We start from the raw sequence: 9,593 nt of genomic DNA, 5'->3' as shown, positions 1-9,593 counted from the left end.
CATAAGCTCAAATATAAGACACATATGAAAAAATCTATTACAAATGAAACTGTGACAAGAGAATGGGTCTCACCTGTCTCTCTAAAGGAAATAATATGTCAGACTTTTTCTCTTTCTCATTTTTTCTTTTTTTCTTTCTTTTTCTTTTTCTTTTTCTTTTTCTTTTTCTTTTTCTTTTTCTTTTTCTTTTTCTTTTTCTTTTTCTTTTTCTTTTTCTTTTTCTTTTTCTTTTTCTTTTTCTTTTTCTTTTTCTTTTTCTTTTTTTCTCTTGTAAAAGTTGCAAAATCAAAAGAAACAAAACAGGACAGAAAAAATGCTATGACTTTGGGCTAGATTTGCCTGTGTAAAAGAGCCTCATACAATTGACAGCCTAGTCCTCTGCAACTGTCTAAGATGATTTGGCTGACCATCCTCATAAGACCATCCTCATAAGAAATATCTTAAATAAATGTTTCTGAAAGCATCAGGTTTTGAGAAATATTTAGCATTGTATAAAAAGAGTTGCAAAATCAAGACAAGCTTACTCCCAAGAAAGAGTAACGTGAGCCTTTGTTATGATCAGAAATCTATTAATTCAATATCCCAACAACAGCACAGCACCCACCCCACTCCCCACCCTCCATCTATCTTAGGCTTATGTATTTGCCAGCATAATTATTTACTGTTATACATGATAGATGCAGTCCCCTGGCTGGTTCCAGTAGTTCGAGCTCTAGTCTGATGAGTTCTGTCACTAAGGATGTTTGCTTGTTCTTATCCTTGATCAAAGCTTATGTCAGGAAGTATTTTGCACCAGTACTGTTAAAAAGGTAGCTTAAATAAATAACACAATTTTTATTTTCTGTACATGAAGTGATTCTTTCATGGACAGTAAAGTTTTTGTCCGTTCTTACTGAATAAACAGTATTTTTAGTCTATTATCTCCCATCGTTATTGTAATGTTACTCAATAAACTAAATGCTTTATTTGTTCAGCAGGGTGACAGTGTATTTCCTTAACAACACAACATCATTGTGTGCTTTAGGAAACAGCTGCACAAACCAGTAAAGTGATGACACATACTTGGAATTTTCTCCATCTCTCAACCACATTTTGATGAATATCCCATGAAATGAATAAAAGCTATCTGCTGTAAATGTCAGGCAGGTGCTATGCAGCTGCACACCAAACACGGAAAGACTATTTCATGAGAATCTATCTGCTGTAGCTCTCTCTTCATCTCTCCATCTCTTCACTGTGTCTACACATCTACATCTTTTTCTGTCCACTCTGACTAAATCTCATCTCTAAAACTATTTCAATCTAAACATCAGCTTGCTTCTCTCTAAATCCAGGTTTTACTTCCTGCTGTGGCTATGACATCCAAAGCCTCTTGTTAAAGACATTAAATACAGCTTGTTTTCTAGATCTGGCATTAGTTGGAATGTCCTATTAAAGGACATTCAAGAATTTCAGCTCTCCTTTAGGCACCATTTAATTAAGTTGTTTAAAATGCTAATCAAAATACAACTAACTTCTAAATTTTGAATATAAGAGTTTGCACAGTTCTTGCAGCACAGAGAATTTTTAAAAGGAGTTTTTCCTCCATATTGCAGTGGGTGGAGACAAGGAGGCATTTTAATGCCATCTTCTCCATGATTTGCTGCCAAGGTAGGCATATTTTGTTCAGCTGGATGACAGTCAGTATGCGTTTGTTTAAATGAACCCTGATATTATGTAAGTACAACAATCTCCACACTTCTGAAGAACAGAGATCCAGGAGAGTGTTGTTATGTGCCATCCCTGTGCTGTGCTTGGCACATCCTGGTGATCAGATTTGGGGTGGCTCACCCTCCACCATCATACTTCTCCATTGTCTGTGACTTATGGATGGGACTGACACATTCCCAAATGTGCTCTAAATTACAGTCATCTACCTAAAAGCTAGTCATACCCCATGAATTTTTCTACTACACCTGAAGTATACCTATCAGTGTGTGTATATATATATATATATATACACATCCTTACATGCAAACATTTACATATAAAAAATGGAGTAATAGAACTTCCTTACAACTTCCTTCAGTTGTAAGGAAGCTGCAGTGTTCATCTAGTCCAATGCCTACAGATTTGTTTATATAGTCCAGTGCATCCTGTGTATATTTGTGTGTATGTATGTCTCTGTGTAAACAAGAACCATCAATGCTGAGCATAAATTTTTGGTGTCAGCTTGTTCCATGTCATTGCAAAACTGTGAGGAGTAGGGTTAGGGTTAGGGTCAGGGTTAGCACACGAGCACACCAGGTGCTTGCCCTGCAGGGAGGGATCTCAGCTAATTCGAGAAATGGTCCAGCAAGAATCTTACAAAGTCCAGCAAAGGAAAATGCCAAGTCCTGCCACTGGAGAAGAGTGACCCTGTTCATCAGGACACACTCAGGGCCAGCCAGCAGGAAAGCAGCTCTGCAGAGGCAGCCCTGGGGTACCCTTGTACACCAGGCTGACCATGAGCCAGAAATGTACCCTCATGGCAAAAATCAACAATGTCCTGGCCTGAATCAGGGCTGCTCAAACTACTGGAACCAGCAGGTCAGGGAAAGTGGCCCTTCCTCTCTATTCAGCTCTGAATATCTGGAGTGCTTGGTTCAGTTCTAGTCTGCAAGCACACTCTGGACCCAGACAAAGACAGACATGTACATACTGGAACAGATCCAGGGAAGGGCCACAATGATGATGAAGAAAGTGAAGCATCTGACATATGAGTAAAGATTGATTCATCCTGGAGAAGAGAAATCTTGTCAATGTGTGTAAATACCTGATCAGAGGATACAGACAGACTCTTCTCAGTGGTAGACAGTGAGAATACAAGAGGTGATGTCACAAGCTGAAATACTGATCTTTGTAATTAAACATCAGGAAAAAGCTTTTTTTAATGTGAGGCTGGTTTAACACCATAATAGATTGCCCTGAGAGGTTGGGGCATCTCCAGCCTTGGTGACATCTAACACCTGAGAGGACACAGCCCTGAAACCTGCTCTTAGCTGAGCCTGCTTCGGGCAGGGAGTTGTACTAGGTGAGTTCCAGAGGTGCCTTTGAATTTCAAGTTTTGTGATTCTGTGGGAGTGTGATTCTGTGGATGGAGTTGCCCAGAATTTCTTATTTGCTCACCATTTTACCTTAATTTTGGGTCAGATACACAAGAAACCTGGAAGGAACCTACCCTAAGTACATTGAATAATACTTTTTTTTTTTTTTTGGTACAGAGTACTTTATTCAATAGATATATCATAAAGATTGTATCATCCTCATGTTTTCCTTTTGTCAGATTTTCTTTTTCATTATTTCCTGAATGTTAAATTTTCTTTAGGTGGAATTGATAATAAGCATTCACCAAGTACGCCTGTAAAGCTTATAACTCCCATGTTTTATGTGAAAGCAGAAAAAAAATTATCCATTGCTTAACAGAGGTGCTAAAGGCTTATTTTTATTCCAGTTTTCCTCCTCAGCTAGTAAACAAATACAAATGAATGAGGTCAGCCAGAAGTTAGAAAGAATTTTATAAAATGATAGATTTTCTGTGAGAATAAAATGTCTCCCTGGTTGTTTTTTGTTACCTTTTTTTAAAATGTCTTTTTTCTTGGAGTACATATCCACAAAATACTAATTCTTTCCATACATACATAAGAAAAATTAAAATTTGCCTTAGTAAAGTTGAAACTGTAGGATTAAGATATGCATTGAAGACCAGACAGATATAGGACAGTTCCACGATAATTAGGATGGAAATTCAAGTAGGTTTTTCATCATAAAGAAGACCACCTGTGTTTATTTGCTTCTCACATAGAACAAGATATCAGCTGTTATTAAATCAAGAAAGCAACAAAACTTCTTTTTGTCTCTAGCACACAACCTGAAGATAAACAATAATGCTGTACCCGAGTAATAAGGGATGGTTTGTGTCTTTTTCACCCTTCAAACGGACTAATTTTGTGCCATACCCCAGAACATGAATCTGTCAGCAACATAACTTGTCTTCCAAGCCTTTGAGATTCTTTGTTGTCTAAACCCAGGGTATCTAAAAATAACTCCCTAAATCTAGGGCCATGGATGGCTCAGGTCCTTTGGAATAACTTTATGCTGTGCCACGAGTCTCATCTGCAAGTGAGATGAAGTTTCCCAAAGGAGTAGCAGTGATGTCCACCACAGACCACCCACCCTTCCAGAGCAGTCTGTAATCCAGGTGTCAGGACTGGTATATTCTCTTCTCCACACATATCAAAATGGATACTGTTTCCAGAAACTGGTAACAGGACTGAAGCACTAAAAAGAGGTTAATATTGGTCTGAATAACTTTTATTCTCTAAGATTATGATTCAAAGAAAGTATGTAGGAAATAACCTAAAAGAAGTAACCCAAAATGCCTAAACCTAATGCAAAATTCCTCCTTCTCTCCCTCCCTTGTCACTTTGTATAATACGTTTGCTTAACTTGGTCCACAAACTTTGAGGATACTCTAATCATCTTTGACAAAAGAATCTGGAATTTCCTTCTCCTTACAGTGAGAAAACTTTGAGGAAGTTTCTACGATTGTAATTTAAATTACCAGTACTTGTTCTGTCTCCAGTGTGCATAAGAATAAAATTCAAAGCTAATGCCAAAACTTTCTTCTCGCTTTTCAGTAAACTTTGATGTAGTTGAAAACTGCTTTTAAGTCACTCTCTCACTTCTCTTTGCACTTAAAAAAGAAAAAGAAAAGAAAAGAAAAAAAAAATCCCAGCACAATAAATTCAAGCCTCCTTGCTAGGTCTTCTAGGTCTTCAGATTTTTGATCAGAGTTGTCAGTGACCTCTGGACCCTCTCCAAACATGTCCTATTTTTCATAAGTAAATTTAGAATGGAGATCTGGCTGAAATCACACTTTATTGAACCATCAGTTTATGTGTTGGTTATTCACCGTAGCCTCAAGAGCCAGTTGATTTTGAGATGTGTTTGTACTTCACTTTTGTTTATGTCTCACAGTGCCATGATTTGCACACAGCCTTGTTGAATTTTGTCCCATTTATTGAATGTCATTTATTCAATATCTCAACGTCATTCTTGACATCAAGAATACATTCAATTTATCAAAGAAATTTGAGTTCTAATTTTGCTTTCTGCTATATTTACAATTACAGGATTGTACAGCCTCAGATTTCAAAAACCTGTTTCTCTTCTTCTGTCCAAATTATTTAGTGCTTAAATAATTTAAGTGTTAGTCTAGAGACTACTAGGCCATCCACAGAACCTTGTAGGTCCTGTCTTTATGCATCTTCCCATCTTGATGTTGCATTTATTTTTTTAACCATATGTTCCCAGCCTGCTTATAGAACTGGGGTAGAAGACAGTCAAATCTTAAAGAACCACAACTATGTCATACTTGGTAATTTCTTCCTTCTTATCTGCATACCCCTTTATTCTGCCATCAAAGGTATTTCAATGGATTCAACAGTATTTCTTCTTTACTAATCTAAGTGTCAAATACTTATAGCCTTTTTCTTTATATTTATTTTTTCTTTATTCCAAGATCACTATACAACAGAAGTGAACCTTCACTGGTCTGCAAATGACTGAGAACTCCTTTTCTCTTTTTTATAAACATTACACTGTGTTTTATCTCTTCTGTCCTCTGGATCCCAGCTATCCTCCATGACTACATTTTCTGGCATTGCCCTAGACAGTACCTTAATTTCTCTGAGGAGAATTTAAAGAGAGTAACAAATTATTTGAAAGCAGTTAACTTAGATAGCCTCCTTAGATAGATTTAGATAGCCTCCAAGATGCTCTTTTTTTTTTTTTTTTTTTTTTTGCCAGTGGACTTTATACTCCTTTGACATTGCTGCTAATTGTGTTAGCTATCTAATCACAGCTGGTGAAGACTAGAGCCAAAAACACATGAAACTCTTGAGATCCACTGGCAGCATCTATCAATAGTCTTCCCTTTCCACTGAGCAGAAGAGTAGATCTTACTACTTAAAAGTTTTGGAATATTTTGTTCTTTCTCTCATTGGCTTTTCACATTTATGTTATTTGTCAAGCTTGTCATTAGGAATTTGGCCAGTTTGTATTTTATATTATTTTTTTCTTGAGAGTGAAATACTGAAGAGGTAGCTAAAGCATCTCACTATTATATTCATTCATTTTCTTTCAAGGAGAATCTGAGGTGGAACTTATAAGGAATATTTTTCATTACAGCTAAGGGGAACTTAAGAGGCAAGGGAGAAAGGAACTTGTGAGGTAGTGAAAGATTTCTCTTCTGTTCTGTTTCTAGTACTGCTGAAAAAAGTTTAATCAAGCCCTACAGTGGCCACTCTTCCTTATACTTACTTTACATTTACTTACACTTACTCACTCATTTTTTGTGTCTAATTTAAGAAACTGCCAGCTGCAACTTCCTTAGACTTTTTTTCTGCAGTTGTGTTTCCTAATGGATCTTTTCTTGAAGCTCACTGTCCTGTTTTTCCAGTGTTCTCTCCTCCTCCATCAATTCTGCCACTTCACTGCTCATTTTCCCTTGATTTACCTGCCCTTCTTTATTTTCAGTCATGTTTTCCTTTTTGATCAGATTCGATTTCAGAAGGGATTTGATCTCCACTCAGATCTGTGAAAGAGATATTTTATTCTGATTTTTTAGCTATGTTAGGTACTCAGTTATCTAGGTTTCCTTCAGTCCTTGTGGAGTAACAAGCTCCTTCTGAAGCAATTCTTCCCATCATAAAATGGCAGTCTAAGGCACATGAAAGGGTCTGATTGCAATATCAGCCTACATGACTAGTTTAAATTCAATTCCCTACTACGAAAATGCTAAAATAAATTTAAACACACCCTGGTTTGCATTCTCTGCATCCTGTTTTATTTCTTTTCCAAAGATGTCCTTTCCTCCTTCTGTTATTACCCTGGGGAATTTCAACAGGTCTATCTCCCTCCAGATTCCAGATCTCAGAGTGAACATGTGCATCCTGCATCATACAAGGCAAAATACTTTACACATATCTACAACTGATTCAGTCATTTCCTTCTCATCCCTCTTATGACCTTATTATGAATACAGCCTCCCCCTTCAGGAAACCCAAGTACTCTAAGCCTCACCATCTGTACAGCCATATATTTATCTCCAGGATGTGTCTGTCCTTGCTTGGGCTTTTACCCTTTCTGATGGGATTGATAAGAACACCAGCTGAGGCTCCAGTCCTCTCACCATCACTTCAGGATCCCTGCTGGTTTTTATGGTTTTCTCCTGCTTGTTCCTAGAGCAATGGCATTAGCTCTCAAATGACTGAGCCATGTGGAAGAAGTGTCAGAGGGCTGAATGAGCCTTGGCAAACTTGTGCAATAGCTCTGTTTAGGGCAAAGCCTCTCCACAAGCATTAGGTCACACCAACAAAAGGGATGCCTCTGTTACACAGAGAAGTGAGTCACCAACCACTGCCACCGTTCAGCTGCTTTTGTGAGCTGGGGTCACGAACCACTAGGCTGTCAGAGCATGTGGTTTTTCTTCCTTCAGCAATGCAGTTGGTTTCCCTCTCATTGCCAAGACAGTTTGCTACTTTTTTAAAAGCCTAGTAGATTGCCAGCTGAGGCTGAAGCTCCATCTGCCAGCAATAGTAGGCCACAGCCAACTTTCTCCCTGTGGAGAAATATGTTCCTTTTTTTTTGCTGGGGCTTCTGCAGACCTCAGCTTCCTTGTTCTTGGAGTCTCCATGTCTAGTACACCTATCAAGTTTTTGCTTTCTCTCATACTTCTCAGCCCACCCTCTCTTCCTGTAATTCTTCCATTTGATTTCTAGGAAATTGTACTTCCTGGCTTTCTAGATTCTGGTATAAACCACATTCCCTGAAAATCCAGACTGTGACCCAGATAAAAACATCTACAGCTGGGATCCTTGTCTGGTCATAGCTCCCCTGGGGGCAGGTGGAGGAAGAGCTGGCTGCTGAGACAGCTCTAGCAGGGAGAAATCACACAGCCTTATTACCTTCTTTTCCACAGCATGTAAACTCTTGGTTTATTCCAATTTCCTTATGAAGTTCTCTTTTGCTGCCATCTGTTGCTATTTAAATGATCCCAACCTTTCTATGGGAAAGTGGGCTTCTAATTAAGTCCCTGATTTAGTATTTCAAAGATGAAACTGAAATTTGAATTGAAATGTGGCACCCTGTCAGCTGATGCTCTGAAGAGGTTTTTAGTCACATTTTACTAATCAGTGTTTCTCTGTGGTAGCTAACCCTCACAGCTGCTGCCTCTGAGCCACAGTTAAGGCTGGACTAAACCTCTGTGATAAGTACCATGAGGTGACCAGGGCCCAATTTATTTCTGGGACTGACTTCCCCACTTAGCTCATCAGCATTCCACCCTCCAGTATCTCCGGGGAAGCACCAAAACTCCCTCATGTTGGCACCTTTTATGACACAAACTAAACAAAACAAGGCAAATAGCTTCTACCAGGGGACATGAAAAGGGATCTAAAGGAAAGCTGCAGCTGAGTCTGACATAAGACAGTGTGGTTAATGGGATATTTTATACTAATTTCAATTATATTCAGAGCAAACTGATCAGAGCAGTTATTGTATTGTAAACTGCTATTGTATTTTCATATTATGTCAATATATAAAATGCTTTAAAAGAAAAGTCCTTTAAAGAAGAACCACCTGTGAATCAGGTGTTACTTATTTGTTGATAAAAAAAAAAGCAGATCTATTCAAGAAAATCTTCTGAGAACTACTACTACAAATGTGGCATAAAATTAAGACTATTATTATTTCAGCCAGCAAACTCAGCAGAGTACTTTAAGAGTTTCTTAAAATCTCAGTTTCTAAAAAATTCTTATGGGTCTTTCATCCATCATCTAAATTCTTGAGATGTGATGAAAGAGAAAGATGTGGAGAGATTGCAAAAAAAAAGGGTAGAAAAATGGTAAAGCTTCTTTTCCACCTTGCTATATGACTACTTTCTATAGCAACACAGAGTTATGCCCATGATGTGATAGATTTTAAAGAACAAGATGCAGTTCACTCTTCTGCTTCTTTTTCTTGCTGTCATATTTTTCTTCATGATGAGAATTTGTATATTTTCTTCTGTTTAAGTCTGAAAGGGATTTTAAAATCTTTGGTTATTGCAGATTTATCAGTGGTTTCAGAATAAAGTTGGTTAAAGGACCAGAATAGCTGTTGCTAAATGTTATTCATAGGGAACAGGGGGAAAAGTAGAATTTTAACTCCAGAAATGGTTGTTGCTTTGGTTTTCTTTAACTTTAGAGTGTTACCACACCCTCAATCTAGTTTCTCCTCTCTCATATACATTTGCATTCTAAGTACAATTTCTCATACAACCTCACTTTTCTCGTGCCTGTCCTATCAGATTTCTGGCTTTCCACTCAGGACGAGAAAGGGAATAGGAGTTTCCTTGGATTTCTCCAAATCTGATAAAATGTCACCATTATTTCAGCATTTAAAAACAATTGCTCCTGTACCTACTCTCTGTCTTGTTTCAGCAGCTATAGTTTTCAAGTTGCTGTTTTTCTTCTATGCTTAATACAATTATTAGTATGTCTTTAATTTAACATAACATGTCACCTTTGTGT

Source organism: Prinia subflava, chromosome 2, assembly GCF_021018805.1.
Source record: "Prinia subflava isolate CZ2003 ecotype Zambia chromosome 2, Cam_Psub_1.2, whole genome shotgun sequence".
NCBI lineage: Eukaryota > Metazoa > Chordata > Aves > Passeriformes > Cisticolidae > Prinia > Prinia subflava.
This window is presented reverse-complemented; position numbering follows the sequence as displayed.